The following is a 21,864-nucleotide window of genomic DNA, read 5'->3' as shown; positions in this document are numbered from 1 at the left end:
GCAGAACAGGAAAGTTTATCTTGCTTTTACAGGGCACGAAGACTGTTTTATGACGGTCTGATTCACCAGTGCTGAGAAACATTCTTCCTTTTTTCTTTTAAGAAATACTGAGTAATCTCAACTCCTATTTAAGTGAGGGGGTTTTTTTGTTATTCTTCCCTTTTCTCCTGCTTTTTTTCTCTGAACTTTCAAATAGAAAAAGAGGAGAATCTGTCTACCTAGACAAAATACTTGCATGTGTAGACATTGTACCTTTTTTCCCAGCAATATGACATTTCTTAAAGCAAATTTAAATTAAGTCTTAAGAGCTGTGATCAGCCACCATTTTAAAGACAGACAGACCTGCATTTGCATCTCTTAGTCAAGGTGCTTAGGAAGTGAAATACCACTCCTAAAACGAAGCCGATTACCTTTCATGCCCTGCTGCCAGATGGCTTGTATAGACAGTAATTGAACAAATACTCTCTAATCTGCTTTGATAGTATTTTTAACTTCATATTTGAGCTTACCATTGACATTGATGCTTCCGTGCAAGCAGCTTTCATCCCAGGGAGCTGGAAAGGCCAAGTGATGCTGCAGTGAGTCAGTATGAACAGGCCACTCGTAACACTGCAGACAACTGCTTCAGATAACCGAGGAAATAACCAACCTGTAGTTTAAACACAAAACCATTTCCACACAGATCATGAAATTGCAATTAACTATAATTTTAGTACACATTGTGTGTGATATGCACACAGAATAATGTTAACTCTTACATTTAATACTACATGCTAATATTTTAAAAGAACTTTTACAATAGCGAGCGGACCGAACTCCTTTTTTCTGCTTTAGAGTTGGCAGATAAGCTGCCTCTGTCTTAAATAAAAACAAACAGTGCATGTGATCTTCTGCCTAAGGAGTGTACTCTCAGGCTGCACAGCCCTGCTGTCAGATGTGGACGTATGTCTTCACTTCTGAGCATCCCTAAGAACGCAGCAGTCAAAGGGGTTGAAAGCAAGGACAACTAGAGATTGCAGGATTGAAAAAAGGTTTTACGCTGTGATGGGAGCTTGCGATTTGAGCAGTGGAAGGTGTGTTCTCATGGCATTCTGAAAAGGGGATTCTGCACTGCTGTGTAAAGCTATAAATTTCAGTAAATATCAACTATAGATTACTGTCTTTCTGCCCCTCCAACGAAGCAATGTGTCTCTACTGTATTTTTTTCCTTCCTAGGCTTGCTCAACCCCACAAAAGCAAGAAGAGAATGCCTTCTTCAAAGTTTTACAAAAGAAAAAGGGGTCTTGGCCTCCTTACTTTGGATTTCTTAAGTACACATACACATATAAAATGATGCAGTTAAATTGTTAAACTGTCTGAAAGACAAAAAAGTTTCTTTTCATCAAATCACTTCATCTTCCAAAAAGCGTCCTTACTTTCACTTCATGGGAGATTTTTCTTAGAATTATTTAACAACCATTAAAAAAAAAAAAAAATAAGTTGAGGGTTTTTTTTTTTTTCTTTCTCCTCCTCTCTTAGATCCTGAAATCATGATGAGCTTGTAATTAACCACAGTTTGTAGGGGATTTGTGAAACTATTATGCTGCACTATAAGGACACACACTTTATCAAGGCTTGAGCATGGTCTAATTAATAGAGATAGCATGCAGCCCATTAATTATCTCAACGTGGTAATCAAACATCTAGAAATACTGCTTAACTAACCCCAGTGTACCCAAGGGCAATGCATTCAGTGAGAATGTGATATGGAATGATGTGGAATGCTGTATGGAACACAGCAGTGTTACCTTTGGAGTGCTGTGCTCAGGGGTTAACCTGACAGAAAACTGTACAACAGCAAGGAATGTAATTCTCATGTGCCCATGAAAAATAGTGAAACGGCCTTAATGGAGAGGATCACCACCTTCATTAAATCACAGCACAGATCTTTGTCCCTGCTCTGTGTTCCCCACGTCTTTCATACTGACGCAAGCAGATTACATCAAATGCTGACAAGTTTCCCAAATGCAAATCCTGTTATTTGGGTTATTCACAGGTCTTATAATCAGTTCCACCAGACTGCAGAAAGAACCCAAATTCTTAAGTTAGATCAGATCTACCTAAAGGAAGGGCTGCTCCAGAAGTCACACCTGCTATGTTATGTTGGTCTGTGACACCAGAGGCAACTGATAGTGGTATGGCAGTAAAGGTTGAACCTTCCTGCCAATATACCATTCCAGTTTGTTGCTGTGGGATAGATGGCAGCACAGGGGGTAGGCTGACAAAATGGCACCTGACAAAATGGCGCCAATGGGAAAAAAGGGGGTGAATTGGTTTTCCCTGTGGGAATCAATAGTGGCTGTTAGAATCCTTGCAGAAAAACCCCATTCCACCTTGATGTTTTAATGAAGAGTTTGTGGTAAAGCCCCTTCAGTCCACTCTGTTCTCATGGCAGATCGCTGCTCCAGTAGTTCTACATTTGGGTGAATCAACTTTACAGAAAAACATCACATTGCTGCATCTTCAAGATGTTTAGTCTCCAATGGAGATCAGTGGGAAAAACAAAAATAAGTCCACTAACTAAAATTAATCCCAAAGCAAGTTCCTCTGCTCTGATTCAACGTACTTATGTTACTAAGTATATCAACCAGCAGTAAAGCACTGTTCTGACATGAAATTACCATGCTGGAACTCTCAGCATCGCAGGCTGTGATCTCATTCATTGATGGAATTTTTAGACCAGAAGGGAAAGCTACGTTTCTCCATTTGACCTTCAGCGTTATCCAGGTCAAAATACATCACTCGATAACTCCTGGATTCTCACCTTAATTCGTGGCAGGAGTTACAACAGATTTTTAGAACAAAGATAACGTGAAATAAGGAAAACTCTTCAACATCCCTCAGCGAATTCTCCCCCACGCTGAGTCACTGCGTGATATTCTAGCACCCAAAGCCTGACCTGAACTGCTGGCTCCCTTGTCCGCCCCCAGCTCTCCTCCTGCTTTCAGCTGCTAATTGCTGCGGTTTGGCTTCAAGTCAACGAAGGTCAATTCTTTGTTCCTGAGACCTGTGGAGCCGTATCTTCAATTAGAGAGACTACACTTAAAGCAAAGCAAATGTGGCGTGCTGACCGCCTGCTTCCTCACACGGGCTGCGAGCAGAGCACGTGCAGACCTCTTCCTTCAGCCAGACGGACTGCTGCATTACTTTGAGCAGAGAGATGAGATCGCCGTGCTTCCAGCGACAGCCAAAGCAGAAAATGAAATTAACGTACGGCCAATTAAAATAGATGTGGATGGCGAGAAGCGCAGACAAAATTAAACCTTCAACTCTTCTCCCTTCTTCCCGGAGCTTCTCCCCCCCGAGCTGTGCACAGGGCTGTGACCGCACCTCTGCACTCTGCTTTCCTCCCCCTGCACGTCCCGTGCTATGCTGCAGGGAACACGGGAACGCGGGCTCCGAGCACCTCCTCACCTCTAGAGCTCACATCACTGCTTCTCACACTTCTTCCCGTCACTTCTCACTGCCAGGCAGTGCTTTTTCCTCTCTTAACTTCTCCCCCCTCGAGGCACTGTGCTGAGTGACCACAGGTGCTCTGAGGAGGGGTTGCAGATCCAGCTGGCGCTGATTGCAGCCACTGGAGCTGTGCAGAACCTTCCAGAACCTTCTAGAACCACAGCAGGTGCACAAAGGATTGCAGCAGGGACTGCTGCTGTCAGGTTGGTCCACCTCTATTTCACAGCACTTATTTGGGAAGCGTGGCCTTAGTTATGAATTTGGGCTTTGTTGTGCAGAAGAAATAAGGATGAGGTGGCTGTGCAAAGAAGCTGGTATCTGGGAAGCATAAAGGAAGGATAGGGGTCCCTGAAGAACAAGATAAAGCTGAGAAGAAGCATTTTGGTCACAAGGATCTGGTTAAACAAACTTATCTTGCAGATCTATGACAGCTAGCTTAGCACCTGCATGTAAATCTTGTTTACTGGACATAACAAAGAGGGATAAATTTGACAGGATACAAAGATAGTTCCAGTTGGGCAAAACAACAAGCTCTGAATCCAGATTACAAAGTGTGTATAAACAAAGGAAGGGTGAGCTGTGGGAGTGAACCTATGTCAGCCAAGGGGGAAGGGCTCAGCAGCATTGGGGTGCAGGGATAAAAGAGGGACTGTGTCCCCCAGCACTTGGAGATGCTCCCCAGGGGCATCCCTCACTGGGCTCTCCCTTTGCTTGAATAATTAAAGGTGAAGGCTTTGCTCTGGTATTTTTGGGGATAAAGATGATTGAGCGAGCTTACTGTAGCTAAAACTTTCCTAACAGCAGGATGATCTCCATCCGCCTCATGACCCTGACCTGCTATTGAAATTGGACTTTTGTGCCATTTACACCCACCGCACTTTGCTGGGTTGTCGGTGTGGAGACCCCAGAGGAACTGGTGCTGGTTCCTGGCTTAAAGCTGCCTTCCACATGCCATCAGTGAGGCACTTTGGGAGCCATTTAATATGAGCAACGCCGATTTTGTATAGCGATAATTGTTTTTAATCAGAATGTTGTGCAGTATGAAGTCAAACACATTACAGAAGTCTAAATATATTATGTCAACACAACTACTTTAAATTAAGCAGAGCTAGACCCAACTCAAGAGCTGTTCATTAGGAAGTAGTGTTGATTTAGGAGATAACTATCTTGTCCCAGAAGAACTGTTATCCTAATAATTTTTCCTAGGATGGAGCTGCTGGGAGGAAAAGAGGAGCACTACAGTCCCCTCTATTCACTGCATGATGTGGGGTACATACAGCAAGATATGGCAGCATTTAATGCACATCATAGTGACATTCAGTCCTGGTGATTCTATCATCACTGTTATCTTTTCAGTAGCATAGGTACTGCAGACCTTCCTGTTGTCTGCAGTAATTAAATATCAAGATGCCTATCCTAAGTGTGACCGTGTTATTGTGAGAGGGCGAAAACCTTGAAAGCTGTCCAGGGGTTAATTTTGTAGATGTATTGCTTGTTTAAAAATGGTTCATAGAACCATTTTGTGTAGACAGTAATGGGCTCATTTTTCAAAGGTGCTGATCAATGAAGGTAGCATATGAGCAGCAGACTATACAAGCTTAAAAGAAAGGATGACCAAGATGCTCTCTGCGCTGTTCTGTTCCCCTGACATGAAACAGAAATCTTTGCTTATGCATTCCTCTGCCACTTATTTGAAACCAATTTAAATTGGGTATTGAAAGTTGTAGACAGTGTTCAGCATGCAGAAAACAGACAAGGGATAATGAAAAGGGGGCATGGCATAAGTAAACAGGCTCCTGACTCCTGCCATTCCCTCTTGGCAATGCCTTTTGTGAAAAGGGAGGAAAGGAAAAGAAAACCTTTTGCTTCAGCTGGCAGAGTGATATCAGATACAGATTGCCTTTAAGCTGCATTCTATGTGAGTTAAAGTAACTAACGAACCTTAATGATTGTTCTGATAGAAGGACAATCCTTCAGTATTTTTTCCTGTATTCTAAAGGGAAGAACATCTGCTTTTCTTCACTTTCGGCCTCTTTGCTCTTTAGACCCCAACTCTACCAAGGCTGTATTTTAGCCCCTATCCCCATGCTGATGTGTGCAGCATGTATACACCATCACAATCTGTTCATATTAAAGGTATTATTTTGATTCCTAAGCATTTTGTGGGCTTTACAGTTTTTCAGGAACTGTATTTTTCTCAGGAAAACTAGAAGTGCAGAACTAGAAGTACAGAATAAGCTCTCATTCTCAGTCACATTTACTGCACACAGAAAAGATTTATGTGAATGGGAGACAAGAGACTGTGTATCAGCAGAACTGATGTCTCAAACCACTCTTACACAGTGATGATTCCTGTTTTAGCCTCTACCACGGGTCCTGTCACAGTGAGGGCTATGGTTCAGCAGCTAGAAAGTGCTCTGTGAGCTCAGCATTTTCTGTATCCTCATACAGAGCTGTTCACAATCCACGTTTTCCTTTAACCAGATCAGTAAGCAGAAGGGGACACAAGGTTCACCTGTTAGTGTGACCACTGTTTGTTGACCAAGCCAAGTGCAGGCTTTAGCTGGACCCATTCAAGCCAACTCACTGTACATCCTCTGGGAACTTGTACAGTCTCTCTCAGAGGCTCATACTTTTGGACACAACTCAAGGTACACCATGTGTGTTGAGGATGTTTTGAACAGTAGAGGAGAACCACCCACCACCCTGGCTAAAATTCAGATTGATTAGAACCCACTCCAGTCTCAGCTTCCTGATGATTAAAGGCTAGAGATCGCCTGTAGAGATGACACCTGTCAGTATGAGTTATCAAAACACATTCATCGGTCACTTAGTGGTGTGTCAGTTTGTTTTTTAACTACAGGAAGTGTTCTGTTTAATTTAAAGTAGCTTTAACTACCACCAGATCTTCAGCGTAAGGAATGATTGCAAAGCTGTAACCCATTTGAAAAAGGAAGACAGCAAGGCCAAATTAAACTGGCAGGTTTGGAAATTTAAATTCAGTAGCAGTTCAAGTTATACACTACTCTTAGGTTAAAAAAAAAAAAAAAACCACAAAAAAAACCCCCTAATTCTGTTTTAAAGACTCATTTTCCACAAATGGCTGAGCTGTTTAAGTTAAAGTGAATAAATACCTAATGAGCCATTAAAGTCTATAAGACTGTATGGCCTCCGGGCAGTGGTACCTGGATTCAGCCAATTATAGTTCCCTACGATAAGATGAAGACATCAGGTTGTTATTGGAATATATAAAGGTTGAAGACACTGTTAATAAGTCACTACAGGATGTGATAAAATTGTTTAAACTGTTTAAAAACTCTCAATGTGTTTTGCTAGACACATTTTTACTGCTAGGTTTTTCCTCCATAAAGTCTAATCCTTTCTTTGCACAGCCTTGAGAACTACGCTCTGCAATATTGCATTAATACCAAAATGTGATTTGTTTCTACATTTCCACGTTTTTAGCACGTACTCTGGAGGTTATGAAATATTAATAGCGGCAATTCTTCAAGCATGGCATAGAGAGAACAGGAAGGAAAAGAAAGAAATTAAGGAAATACCAAAAAGTGTTTTTAAAAACCAAAGCAACTGTCCAAGAAAGGAGCCATAAATTGTGAAAGCTCTATTTGCCTTTAAGTAATACCAGCCTCATGGAAATTATTCACACATAGCTCCTGTATATCTATCCCTACGTCTTTTCAAGCTGAAGAACTCTGCCTGTTCATAACGAGAATTTTGTTGTGTTGGATCTGTTTATTAATCTTTAATTATTTTACCCCATGGAGCCAAGCATATAAGATTTGACTATACAACCCAAATACATCATGAGAAACACGAGAAATCACCCTGAGCACATAGGCACTAGACTTGCAAAGATTTGTATTTGTGCATAATTTTCATCCCTCAGGTTTAAGTTTTCGGAGGGGAGCACAGATTTGTCCTCTCCCTGACTCACCCCTGAGGCACAGGTTCCTCAAGTGCTTCTGCACAACGTCTTTTAAACCCTTCAGTGTCATCAAGTCCACCTAAAGTCAGGCCTGGCTAACCCAAACACACCACAACACAAGATTTTGGTGCTTTCTCTTCTTTTCCCTGAGTTTGTTTCTCCTCTATCTATCCGTTTTCTGTTGAACTTTACCTGGCAGGCTTTTGGGGCAGTCTTGCACAGCATTTAGTGCAGTAGCATCTTGGTCTCTATCCAGGGCTACTTGCTGTGGCTCCACCCAGCTTAACTAATGTAAAGGCAGTGCATCAGGGGGCATTAATGGGACAATTCACAGGGCCTAAGGTTAAGCATATGAATAAATACGCACGCAGCAAAAGGCTGCCTGTTAAGAGCCTGAAACATTCCATTTGTTAAAGTCACCAAGCCTTTTAGCAGGAGAAAATTCTCAGTACCATTTTCTTTATGACTTGATCTCCTATGACTTAAGTAGCAGTTATTTAAAGAATTGTGATTCTGTCTTAAGAACTGCCATATAAAAGCCATAGACCACACTATATTTTTACAAGCATATTACAAACCTCCCTGACTGATCAAGGTTTCTGACAGGCACATTTACACATTTTCATTCTCTCTGCTTTCTCACATAAATGTACTGGAGGTTAAAAGCACACATGTCGCTGGCACAGCTTTATTTCCCAGCAGCATAAGTTGCATAAGACTTATGTTTGAGCCCTGATCCGAGGAGCATCTCGCCTTATCCCCTCCTGTGCCTGGAGCAAAGCTTTGGGCCACAGCGCTGCTGAATTATCACCGATGACTAATTCAGCTTTTCCCACTGTCACAGTTCTATTCTGTTTTGGCTCAAAGTCACCAAAGGGGAATAATCTTTCTACTAACTTACAGGACCAGAACCTCAGCTTGAGTAAGTCATCATAATTCAAATGACATCAACAGAAATAAGATGGTATTATGTCAGTTTGTTTTTTATGTACGGTTGTTGCTCCAAAATGTGTATCCTTGCTTCAGTGTTGCAATATGAAATATGATATTCCTTGTACATGCAGTCCTTCTCAGTTGTGCACAGGTGACCAGTTCCAAACTTAGTCAAGACTGGAAGATCTGGAATATCTTGGTACCTTAGAAATGCTGGGTCCTGGTGAGAATGTCCTACTGTTCAGAGCTGTGCTCTGTAATGTAAGTGTAGTGATGCTACAGAAAGGAATTTACTGAGCATGGCTCTCTGTGCCTGTGCAAATGAAGGGTTTGAGAACTCCTTGGAAAATACAGTACCAGTCTTCATCCTATAAAATGGCTTCATTGATTTGAATCCTCTGATTTCACACCTACCTCTCTCATTAATGGCCTACAGTTGGGTCCCTGACTTCACAGTGGTTTATTTATGACACTGCAGTCTTAGTGGCGACTCACCAATCTTAATTTCCTATAGACCCAAGGAAAGGAAGGAGGATGAGAGAAGGTACATTTAAAGTCACATAACAAAGCAAATAAGAAATCTGACTACGTGATAAATACATTCTAAAGGAGAGCAATATAATCACAGACAATAAGGAGAGGCTGAAAGTTGGGACATTTGACTACTTGCAAATTACATTTACATCAGTCCTGCCTTTTTGTGCATTAAAGATTGCTCACAGCTGCAAATCAAATACTCCAGGTATAATAGATAATGAAGAGCTAACTTCCTAATGGCACTTCCAGTCATGACTGTGGACTGCAATCTCCTTTTTATTAAGGGATATTATTTTCTTGTTTCCTGATTACATTCTTCAAGTTGTTGTGGGTTGTTTTTTTTGCATTTCTTTACTATTACTATTATATATTATTAGGATGCTGCTAGCTACAGGCCAAAACATAACTTAAAACTTGCTGTGAACAGCTGTGCTTGTTAGTCTAAGACAAATTGTTTTAGAAGTCCCAAGGTATAATGAGTACATATAGGTGACAGGGAAAAAATGTAGGTTGGTTTCAGAAGTATTGCAGAAATGCATACATTTTTTAAAGATTATTACAAATATATTTTGTAATTTCAAGGACGGATTACCTATGGGTTGGATGCAAGGGTAAGTACGTTTTTATTATTGTTATTATTTTTAAAAGGGGCCGTTCTTTGCTTTGAAGAAGTACAATAAAGTAGGTGGCATACACAACAGTAACACACGTTTAATTTTCTCCAAGAAAAGAAAGCCAGTCTTTATTTTTGTTTGCAGCCATGAGAATAAATATAGAAATGAAAAGATTATAAAGTATAGTAGTAATTTCGTACAATGTAAATGTAAACTATAATTGCACTACAATCGGCAGCCATCAAAAGTAATGTGAGAACCACCTGAAAAGACAACCTAAGCTGGCTAGGTAAACTTCCCAACTGGAATGGCAGCTGAAAAGAAATAAATCAGTATTCTTCATAAACACTGTGCTGCAGATGAACAGCTCAGGTTCCCCTGCTTGTACCTCCATCCTGCTTGTTGGGCATCCACCTGGAGGAGGCACTGGAGTATTGTCAGTTCAGAAGCGATCTACAAGGGCCTGACAGGTCACCTAGATTTTGAATACCAGAGAAAAAATTCTTTACATTTTTAAAGTCTCCAGTAGCTGGATCCACGCTTCATTAGGCTGCTCCACTTCTTGTTCAACCATGTTTTGAAGTCATATAGCAGCTTTCACTCCAGAATCTCAGTGTTCCTTCAAACAGCATCTATGTGAGCAAGAATAAAATGCTAAAGAAGCCAATAGAGATTAAATTATTTCTGAAAAATCACTCAGCAAGCATTAACCAGAAAGAACTGAAGAAACAAGCACCCCATGCCAAGCCTGGTCTGTAAGCCAAACATTCAGCAGTTCTCATTGTTGTGCTCATGCTACTGGAACTACATCCCATTGCTTACCTGTCCATGCAATGGAAGCTCCACTATGCTGGATGAAGTGTTCACACAATGATTCTGTGTTTATAGTGATTCTGTAGAACTGAACCTACAAGGATAGCACAGGAAGAGAGGAAGGCCTTCAGTTATTTGCAGCATCATCAAGAGCAGTGCCTCTACTCCACTTATAGTTAGCAGCTACTTATTTCCAACAGCTCTAAGAAGCAGAAAGGAACCACAGAATGACTACAGGGATCGTCCCTTCAGATCTAAGGATGAAAAAGTGTAAACCAACGTTTTAATCTGTGATGTTTACTTCTGTTTTTTTTTTTGTGATTTTTTAAAAATATTATTTTAAGAGCTATGAAAGATAAATTTTCTTCCTAAACTTCTTGTTTTCACTTTTTTTTTTTTTATGTTTTTAAACATGCATAATTTTTTTTTTGTCTTTGTTTTGATGTTTTCCAGACTGAGAAACAGGTGAGCTCAGGTCTCTGTCACACGATAGAATCCTTGGATACCTACAGGGCAGAAAGGCCAGAGAAGTGCTTCCTCTGCTATTGACACAAAGCACAGAAGTATCAGCCACGCACCTGAGTGCCACTTGAACAAGGTGTTCTGAGCCTGCATTGCTCAGCTGGAGCAATCACGGGCTGCTCTGCTTCATCCCTCCATCCCAGTGCACAGAGACTATCTGCACAGAGCAAGTCCAGTCCAGATGATGCAAACCAGGCTTCTGCAGTCTCCGTTTTCCCACCCTTGCTTAATGAGAATCCTTGCTTGTCAAAACGATGAACCTACAGACTGAAAATGAACGCTGTTATTAGTGATGCCATTTACAATGCAAATGTCTCTCTTTCTAACTGTGAATTAATGAAGAAAACAGGGTCACAAAGATGTAACTAAGGAAATCTTTCTGTCTTTGGATTTGCTAAATTTGCTCAGATATAAAAAGTGAATCTGCCCACCCAGCCTGCTTTTCCCTAATCTGTTCTAAGCAGAGCAGTAGCACAATGACAGAAAATAATATTGTCATTTAACATAACACTCAGCAAATGCAATCCAGTCAGAGCTGTGCAGTGTTTCATAAGCTTTAAATAGACTGAGCGCTCCTTCCTTGTGAATTAGATATTGCAACCATTTTACAAAAAGGTAAATTGAGACATACAGGGATTAAGACCAGCAAGACTGATTTCTGTGGCTCAGCTGGTCTTCTTTTCAGAGACACCAAGAAAACATCTCTCTTCTTCTGTCAGTTTAAGTCATAGGCTCTGATTGATTGGTTTGCAGTTGGTTTATTAAGCTGGACGCCCACAACTTGTCATTGGTGATTGCTCAAGAAAAGGGGGAACTGTTGAAGTTAATCCAGAAAGGAAGCAGGTGAGACTCGAGACCAGAATCTTAGTTTCCACATATAACTACAAAGCCAATCTGGTTCCTAAAGTGACATTACCAAAAGGTTTGGAAGGCCCTCCGCACTTAGAAAGAAAACAGATAAGCCAAGGAGAAAAATTAATACGCTTAAATTAAATACGGCAACAACAAATAAAACACCAGACTATTTGTTATATACCGTAGACTCTGTGGGAAAGCACTGCACCCATTATTTCTTATTATTGCTCCAGGAAAGAAATTCACAGGGAAGGCAAAAAAAAATGAAGTTAGCAATGATTTTTCACTGTGAACATTTCTCCAGGGATGAGTTATAAAGGAAAAAAAAACGTAGCCTGAGAGAAGAGAGCTAGAAAGAAAGGATTATCTACATTTATGTATTTAGTGAGACACTTGCACCCACACTAATGCTGTTATAGGGAAACCATTAAACAGTACTTCTACACCTCTTTTTATTTTGTCTTAATGCATGGAAGAACCGTTTAGTCAAGAAGTAGTAAATTGAACTACGTGTTACGGCTAAAGCTGCAGTAGGTAGGAAGAGAGAATCCAATGTGATTCAAATTCCTTCCAGTTAGGATAAATGTCTGTTGTATGGGCTGATTACTGGAGTGGCTGCATGCACTAACTGCAGGACTCTCTCTCCACATGACTACCATACCCAGTTTTAAGTAAGAAAACCATACAGCCTGATCTGGGGAAAGCTGAATGCCAAGGCTCCCTAAGCATCTGCTGTGTCACAGAGGACCAATGACACTAACACGTACTCTGTGAATAAAAATGCATACGGAACAGACAGGTCTCAAAGAAAAGCGAGCAGATGGGCTGGCAGACAGCAATGAGGAGGTGCGGCATAACAAGAAAATGAGAAGTTTTCAAACACGGAATGGTAGCGGAGGGAGATCAGGTAGAAAGGGTTGCAAATTGTTGATCTTAAAAGTGGTTCAGAAACATCATAGTTGAGAAGGATGACAGCATTTGGGTCAATAGTAGGCTTTAGATGAAAGGTAATACTACATGAAGCAATGCATCCTAACATACAGAAGAGTAGGTACTGAAATGCAGATAAGTAAATAGAAGAAAGGCTAGTGGAAATATAGAAGAAAGAAAGAATATTGAGTAAACATGCCATTCAGAAGGTGGAATAGCTAAAGATCCAACAAAAGTTAGTGCAGAATGAGGTTGCCTTTTAATAAGTTAGCACCAGCTGTTCAGTGGAGGATGGAGGGATTATGTTCATTATTTTATAAGTTCAGTTGCCAAATCAAACCTTAGAATCATTGGCCAGAATTGTCAATTGCAAACAAGGATTATGGTAAATCTTTTGCAGAGGCACTGAAATGAAGCAGAAATGTATTTCCTGCCTCTCAAAATGTCCTAAAAAGTAATGGATCAGAAACCCTCAGTACCTACCGACCTAGAGCCTTCCCAGTTCAACATCAGTCTAAAGCTGTATTAGAATGACTATTGTCAGTGTATCTTCAGGGTCCACAAAGGACATGACTCAGACTTGAGCTCTTGGCCTGATGGTGCTGGCAAGGAGATCTGTCGGAGCCCTGGCTCTCTTCTGTACACACTGACACTGGCTTCATTGTTTGTCCCCTCTGATCAGCTCCCCTTGGGAGAGGTGAGGGGATGGCAACCATGGACTGCCTGTATTATAGCTGGTAGGATTTCAGCCTGCTCAAACACATGGGTCCCGACTCGTGCCCAAGTTAGCTTATCAACAAAGCTTATGAGCTCCAACCAATCCCTTCATTAATATACGTGTACAGTTTCCATAATGCCCACATGTGCCTAGCTTAGAGTACTGACAGTGGAGGCTGGATTTGTACGATATAATTGGATACAACACCAATAAAAGCTGTAGCCCTAAGTCATCAGGGTACACCAGTAAGTCAAAGAGAGGAAAGCACTCATTGGCTTAAGACTTGGCACATGTTCACTGCACCAGAGCTGGCAAAAAGAAAAGACTGAAAGATCCCTCGACAGTGTGTTCGTTGACCTCATAGGCGTCCTGTGGGGTTTGTTTGGGAAATATTGCATATTGAATTATTGATCATCTGACTAAGCAGAGATGGAAATAACTGATCTACTGCTGAAGTGAAAATAAAGAACAGGGAAAGAAAAGGAAGTGGTAACATGTAGAAAAGTTGAGGTACGGACCACAAACACTACCTATATTAAAGGATATTCATGTTATTCTATGATAGAATAACAACATTATCCCTTCTGGCTCATGTTAATACTTTGGCTAAATCCTTTAAGTAGATTAGAAAGAATTATGGGACCTTCCTGGAGGAAAAAAACCTATAAACAGGTAGCATGCATGCTTTCATATAGATAGCTTCCAACAAAGTGCTGCCCTGGAACAGAAAGAAGGGAACAACCAGACGTTGGGATTCTTGAGGGGGTAATTAGTGAGAAAAACTAAGGTTTGAAATTTTGTTTTTGTTTACATTTTGGGCTTCTCATAATTTCTCTGCTCAGCTGTTCCCTGTCACTCTGGACAAATTTCAAGACAAATTCTTTCACTCATAAAAGAGCAACCCCAAGTACTTAAGGAAGGATTGCAAAAACAAGCTTCATGCTGCTTAACTTCATCTCTTTATGTGGCTTAATGTGTTGGGGTTTTTTTTACACTTATTGGGTTATATTCTAGCCAGGCTAAGCTGCTGAAGTCCCACTGAATCAATGAGGTGGTGCTAAATCCTCTGAAGGTTCCTCTGATTTTCACCCTCTAGCTGGTATTCTGACAAGCTAAACATATTACATTCCTCCACGCTTCTCTATTAATAAGAAAAGCTTCAAAATATAACTCAGATCACTCCTATAATAACCTGCAGTAAATGTACAGCATCTGAATGTATACACACATCCTGAAGTTATTATAATTTTTTGTTAGGCTTTGTTTTGGCCCCTGGTTTTCTTCTGTTTTCCTCTTCAAGCAGTAGTTCTCAGGCCGCATGCTTATCTAACTGGAGTCTTTGCCCACCCCGAATGCACAGCAAAACTCCCCTCACAGAACAGCACACCCAGACAAAACAACACATTGTTTAAAAATGCATGCACCCCTTGTTTGTGCACGCACACACAAAAACACATCTGTGATTTCAAATTCATCAAGAAAAACTTCAAGGACATCCAGGGCAGACCGACACTGACCCAGCAGAAGTGAGGCCTGTGATAACTTTCCCTTTAATCTGGTTTTCTCCTGCAGTCACCTTTTGCTTCCTCTTCTCCATTGATACTGTTGTTATTATTCTGAAACGTTCCCAGGACCTCTCTGCTACACCCTGAAGCTTCTGTACTCATCAAGAAACAGACAAGCACCTCATCCTAAGGCACAAAACATAACTGAGAGAGCACAGACCATCAGCACATCACGGGGGAGGGGGGTGTGCACATACCCATAAAACTGATTAAACATGCTAACTTTGCAGAAGAACTGTTCATTACCATTATATAGAAGAGATCCACTATCTGAAGTACTGTTTATTTAATTATTCTTAGGTATTTTCCATCTCCTGTATTCTTGTGTGGGTATTTATTTTTTATACCATTTTCCAGCAGCTTTTTCTCCAGATACTATGAAAGAAGAGCTGGGTTAGGACCTTAATCCCTTTAAAGATTGTGACTGTTTTCAGATTTGCTTGGATTAGAGTCATTCTGCAAATTTTCCTGCAAAATATGTCATGCTTTTTATTGCTAGAACACGTATGAGCACTCCACGCCAGTCTGCCACTCACAGGACAAGCTTACAAAATGCACTTGCTGTGTACATGCATACCCAAGTGAGAGAAAGCAAATATCATTTCTCCTTTCTTTTTTTTCCTCTTGAAAAAAGGCAGTTCCCTGGAAATCTGCAGCAGTGTGCCACAGTTTCACGTGAAGAGCTGCTCTCAGATTGTGATATAAGTCTATAACTTGATTGACAGCATGTGAAAAAGTGTTCTTTTCTCTTCCTCACCCTAATGAAATTCCTGTGAGATGAGTACCAGGAGCAGCAAGAATGATGATGCTGGGACCCAAAAATGAAGCCTGACTTTTTTGCATCTGTTCACATCATTTTAAAAGGGAAACACAGGTGAGTGCTTAAGCCATGCGTTGGTAATTCCCTCACACCTGAGGAACTGGATGGATGTACATTTCAGAAATCCCATCTGTAAATCAACTGAAGGAGAGTAGCAAAGACCTGTGGCCAAACAGCAATAGAACCACACTGGGGGAAAGCCATCAGGGCATCAAGGCAAACTTGAATTCAGTCACACATACTTGAAGCTCAACTTCAGAAGGTTCCCTGTAGACACAAACTGTCTTCTCAGCCCTATGTGAAGGCAGGACTTTATCCATGGGGTCAGCACACTTACTGGATGAGAAGGGCTTGTGCACTCACTTTGTTCCTGTGGTATTGTCTTGCTGGATCCTAGCATCCCATCTGACATGCTTCCTTTGCTGCTGTGGGAAATGCTTTCCTCACAGTGAGCAGGTTTGGCTCTAATTGTTCAAACGCCAAGGAGGTCTTTGGAGCACTGCCATATATTATGGGATATATTAGTTATTTTACACCTTACAGCCATTGAGCTGGAAGGACTAATGGGAGAGGTAATGGCCTGAAGGGATGAGGAGCAGTGTGAGTGGGTAGCAGATGAAGGGAAGAGAGCGGGCAAGCAAGCTTTTAGGGCATGTGGCATCCCACACCCATAAACGTGAGTAAAGGTTTAAGGTAACATTTTACGCCCAGTTGAAAATGTCCTTCCAACACGATACTCCAGTGTTTCCATTTTCAGTTTTATGGCTCATCCATATGATCCTGAGAGCGCGTGGGAAGCAACATACAAATGGGAATAATAGAAATTAATTACTCCGTTAACACAAGTGGATGAAATGCAGGCCCTATTGAAATTAATATCAAAGCGCTTTCACCAAGGGCAGGACTTCACTTACGGGATGTACTGTGGCACAAAGCCAGCATCGGTAGATCAGCATCAGGGCAGCTCCAAGCGGCTGTGCTGGCAGTGATGGAGTATGGGCACAGTCTCTTTTTTTCAGCTTCCTTATTCCTATTAACACATGCAAATGATGTGCATTTCTTTGTCCTTTTCGCTCCAGTAGCCTCAGTTAACTTGCTGTTAACATAGATTTTATTTCATCTTTTGAATTGGAGGGGAAAAAAAGAATAACAAGCAGTGATGGAGGGATATGAAGAATAGCAAAGTAACAAAGCACAGGCACATATACTGAACCTACCTTATCCTTATAGTAAGAACCTGATTAGAAGTAGTGGACTAAAAAGTACAGCATGAAAGCATCCAAATAGCAGAGGGGTTTGTAAACTCATGAATAAGTTTGTCAGATAACTCTCTGCTGTGTTGCATTTTTAGCTGTATCCTTGTAAGTGTTCCAGAACAGTGGCCTTTGCATATTCCACAACTATGATCTGAACATATTTATCAGACATATGCCATTCAGTGGTGGTTGTTAAATGCTCTATCCGTAAACCATTATGCTCTCCTATATTGAAGTTTCACTGCAACAGGCAGCTGTTTGACAGCGAATAAACTCCTGGGGACAGCAGCAAATCAAATTAAATATATCTCTATAGAGCTATCATAGGGGGTTGCGTGGCTTGATAGGCTGCATCAAGAGCAATAAGTACACAAAGGAAGAGCAAACCTGAGATAAATCAAGATAGACCAAATGAGCAAGCAGTCAGACAAATCATTATAGGCTCCCTGAAAGTCATTAGGAGTTCTACCATTCATTTCAATAGGAGCTGTATTTCAGCTGTCTGTCTGCACAGGAAGTTTTTAATCCTGTAAGAGTCAGAGGGATCATCTAATTGCTGTCCTCTTCCCACTCACTTTTATAAGCTTGGCTGTGGGAAACAATACTGCTAATAAATAAGCGTGCTGAGAAAAATACTTGTGCAACAACACAAATAATGAAGATTTGGTTCACTTTCTTTTGTAGCATTTGTTTTCCTCATATAAACTTTTAAACAACTTAAGAGTTTAATAGTGGCACTTCAGGAAGCACACAGCGCTTACATTCTTCAATATATCAAACCTTTCTTCAACATATTTTCTACCCCAAACCTCAATACTCCCTTTCTCAAACACTCCTTTCAACTTGGCCATACTCAAATCCTCAGTGCCATTTCCTTCTGAAAAAGTAATGAGAAGTTCATGTATTACTTATAATGACCTTGTTCTGCTTTAGCAGCACGCAAACCTACATTATTCATTCTGTTGTTAACGCTCCTTCTCACCTAACAGTTCACAGGTTCCTGATTAAACAGTGTAACCATGGCCTACCACAATAGCCTGTTTTGTTTTTATACTGTTTTTCTGAGTAACCTTATCTTAATCGGGTTCATAATGAAATCCATGGAGAAATACAGCTGTGCTGCTCCTACTCACAAAGTAATTTCTGATATTCAAATGCTACCTTTGTTTTTCATGACTGCTTTGTCAAGCATCTCTCCACAGGCTGCTTGGAAAAAGGTAGGAGAGGAACAGTGGCCAACTGTTCATTGGTAACAACTTCTGGTCAAGAAAGGGCTCTGTAGCAGCTGTCCTGCTTCCCCCACAGCAGGGCTGACACCCAGTGACACGCAGCCCATGATGAAGTCTATCACTGTCATATTAAAAATAGGCTTTATATTATATATAAATATATTTATATGAAGCATGGAGCTTCAGATATTCAATATGGGGTTAAAGACCTCTAGTGTAATACGTATTTTGGACACAGAGCTATTTGAACTTTGGTTAGAACTCAAAAGGTGTTTGTTCCAATTAAAAGTTTATGCTTTTGCTGAAGCTGATCTCTTAACATGATTTTCAATTCTTTTTCTCTAGAGAAAATAATACTAAAATTGAGTAACTGTTCCAGGGAAGTTTCCTCATCAAGAGGCTGAAGAATCAAACTACCATTATCTTAGTCCATTTCTTCTACTAAACCTTTGTACTTATTCCCACAGAAACCACAGGAGATGTGTTTTGTGGGTTGTGAAAGTGTAATCTAAAGTAAAAGCCTACAGTGAAATACAGAGAAAGGTTGTCTGATGCAAGAAGCACTTATCGCTTTCTTCTAACAGGGCTGTGATAGCTCAGCATGTGCAAATAATCTGAATATCTGCAGCTAGGGCATTATTTGGTCTCTCATTACCTCTCCAGGACACAGTAGAACACAATTCCTGTGGAACTCCATACAAGTTGTACCAATAGACACCTCTGTCAGGTGAGAAGAAAAATTGTGTAAGTTGATCATAAAACAAGCATAAGTGACAAAGTAACATCATTTCTATTGATTTGCTTTCAAAAGTGGGATGCAGCTGTGAAACTGTGATGCTTTTATTCGCTGAACCTAGCATCATATCAGCTGTCACGGCTTATTGAGGATGTGAGCTACCTAACCCAGGCACTGCATTCCTTTCTAGACACACAGAGACAAAAAGCACAGCATTAACACACAGAGCAAGGTGGGCATCCAGGCTGAGGAATGGGGCAGCTGGCAAACACACTGGCAGAACTGGAGTTCTTAACCAGGCAGTCACACACACCATTGGTGTGGGGGGGCTCCCAGTAAGTGCTGCAGACAGGCATGTTTCTTTGAGGCATGAACAACACTGTACCTTGTAAGTATTTCATATCATTATTATTTTTCCCTATAGATTGCATAGGGGCAGCCAAGAAAATAAGCGATGGTAGAACATGAAGCAGGCCCAGATTACCATGTCAGCATTCTTCCTCCCTACGCTTTTAAGGGCTTAAAGAAACTCTGATCGAAAGTCAAGTCCTACAGGCAGCACCACGTAACAGTCCAGATAGCACATGTTTTGTGCTGCTGTTTTCAGCGTTACGCTGTGACCCACAGTGACATCCATTTCAACAGTACTGGTTATAAACCTGCACTCAAAACCACTGCCTCCTGCCCTGTGCTGAAAATTGCACGTCACCCTGTTCCAATGGGAGAATACAGTTAGCACTGGGAGAGCAGCTGAAAAGGCAGCGTAAGCCACTAGTAGAAAGCTGCAACATTATCAAAACTTTTCTCCTTTTTAAATGTCTCAATTCAGAACTAAGCAATGGAAGAAGAGACACTTTTTAAGCTATTACCCTTTTATTTATGCCATTTTCCCCCCTCTCCTAAGACGTACCTTTGGGTGTTATGTGACAGCCATCAATACCATTGCTCACAGCCTAAGCACCTTTGATACCAATTAGAAGAAAAAAAAAAATAGAGAAATCAGGAAAAGGCAAATGTATTTGTTAGCTTTTTATCTAAAGAGCAATTTACAGAAGGGAAAATTTACCAATGATTTCAGCCTTGACACTTCAAAGTGAAACTCTGTGCAGTGTAACATCTCTAATTTGTCTTAAAATATACTGAAATACATAACTGTAGCACCAGGAAGTATGACTTCAGGGACTGTGGTATTTCAGTTCCTAAAAGGACAGGCAGTTACCTCACCATTATGAGCATGCTTTTAAAAACTGGAGCAACACTTCTTGCACGTTGTGGGGGGTGAAGGAAGAAATTGGCCTTCTCTTCGCTTCCTGAGCTGTGAAGGCTCACTCTGTACAATCAAATCCTTCCCTAATGACATGCTTATTATCTTAAGAAGTAGTACAGATGGTGTGTATTTTTTCTCTCTTCAGCATTGTTCGTGCTAAAATCACTCTTTAGAAGCTGGAAAATGCAAGCACTGTTAGACACTCAAGAGCCAATGACCAATGAAAGAAAACTAATAGCAATTAACAGCTGGTGGCTTTTATGAGCAGGCACTGTCCCACCTTCATCCTCAACTGATTTTTTTGCATTTGAAGCTGTACTACAAACTCAATACAGAAGTCACAGTAGGACTTTGGCCTCCCATTGCTAGCTTATCAATGTAACAGATGAAGTGACCTCAGAAAGCAAAACGCAACCAATAACCAAATCCATACACACGGCTGAGAAGGAAATAACTCTGCAGGTGCTACAGTTCTGATAGAGAACAGATGTCATATAACAAATGTGCCCATCCGTAATGGCACCTGTAAGATGCCAGTAATCTTTACCTATAACCTGCTGCTCAGCCCCACATCTCCAATAACTTAGAACAGCTCCTGACTAAACCCAGCTGACTGCTAAAGCATGAAGCTGACCAGTAAGCCAGAGAAATGTGGCATATGCATAAGGTAAGGTAGAGATTCTCACGCATTTAAGGCATCAAGAGGAAAAAAAAACAACTCATAAACTTCTAAGTCCAAACATTAAGACTATAGGATTATGTTCTGTCTCCATCAGTAGATGGTAGATGCACATTTAATTACTCTCATAGCTCCTGCTTCAAAATTTTTTAAAAATAAACCTTTCAAAGTTACCAGAACTCTTTCATTTGAACTAAACTGTTTTACTCAAATTTGAAGAACTTATAGCATAGAAAGAGGATTCTCTTTCTCCATTCCTCCCAGCCAAGATTATCTTGTACATGTTTTACAAGCAGCTAAGTTTCACTTTGAAATCTAATCAGCAACATGTCCATTCCACATAGAAAATGTGAGTAGTTTGTTGAGTCTTCTAGTCTGATATTCTAAGCTGCAGATATCCACCTTTCAATCAGAAGTGCTTGAAAAACCATTATCCACAAATATAAATACACTGTAAATATATATACACACACTGTACTCCCACATGTTCATCTTCCAGGTCTAATACGTCCATGCCGAACTTCAGACAGAACTTTCAGAATCATAGACTTTAAAAGCTTCCATATAAAGACTACACACACGTGGTTGTGTGGACTACTTACAGTAAGTATTGATCCAAAAGCAAAATAAGATGATGTCTCTGAAGTTATTTCCTCTGGCTGGCCAGGATGGTGCTGCTTTTTCAAAGTCTCTCAGTAAAAGTTTCCGATACTTCGAGCCTTTAATCCATGGCCCTGAGTCCTCCAGCTCTGAAAACAACAATGAAGGAAACCTTGCACAGGACAGCTGATGATCAGCTGTTGTATTAAAATATCTTTGTTCTGATAGAACAAAAGGCATGGTGTGATCAGACAGAACGAAAATTGGGAATTAGAGAACAGCATCAACCTCTGCTATGATGACGGTCTGACTTCTCTGGTGATACTGCTATGAAGAAAGGCTGCCAAGT

General features: G+C 40.8%; 2 long non-coding RNA genes across 5 annotated transcripts in view; both read right to left on the bottom strand.

Moving 5' to 3' along the window:
• The window catches only part of LOC125699054 (uncharacterized), a 124,076-nt gene extending 120,519 nt beyond the window's left edge, over window positions 1–3,557 (bottom strand). Inside the window, exons 1-3 of one of the 4 annotated variants that reach the window (XR_007379416.1) lie at window positions 3,454–3,557; window positions 2,939–3,046; window positions 510–649 (exon numbers count right to left, since the gene is read on the bottom strand). This is a non-coding gene — a long non-coding RNA (uncharacterized LOC125699054). The remainder of the gene's footprint in view (window positions 1–509; window positions 650–2,938; window positions 3,047–3,453) is intronic. The other 3 variants (XR_007379418.1, XR_007379419.1, XR_007379417.1) reach the window with 3 other exon arrangements.
• A 6,288-nt stretch (window positions 3,558–9,845) lies between these two features.
• On the bottom strand, window positions 9,846–11,027 carry LOC125699057 (uncharacterized). Its single transcript, XR_007379422.1, has 3 exons — window positions 10,917–11,027; window positions 10,348–10,432; window positions 9,846–10,157 (listed from the first exon to the last, which is right to left on the bottom strand). It is a non-coding gene; the product is annotated as an uncharacterized LOC125699057 (long non-coding RNA).
• Between the last annotated feature and the right edge of the window lie 10,837 nt (window positions 11,028–21,864).

Source organism: Lagopus muta, chromosome 12, assembly GCF_023343835.1.
Source record: "Lagopus muta isolate bLagMut1 chromosome 12, bLagMut1 primary, whole genome shotgun sequence".
In the NCBI taxonomy this organism is placed as follows: domain Eukaryota; kingdom Metazoa; phylum Chordata; class Aves; order Galliformes; family Phasianidae; genus Lagopus; species Lagopus muta.
Note: the sequence above shows the minus strand (reverse complement) of the source record. Positions and strands in the feature narration are given on the sequence as shown.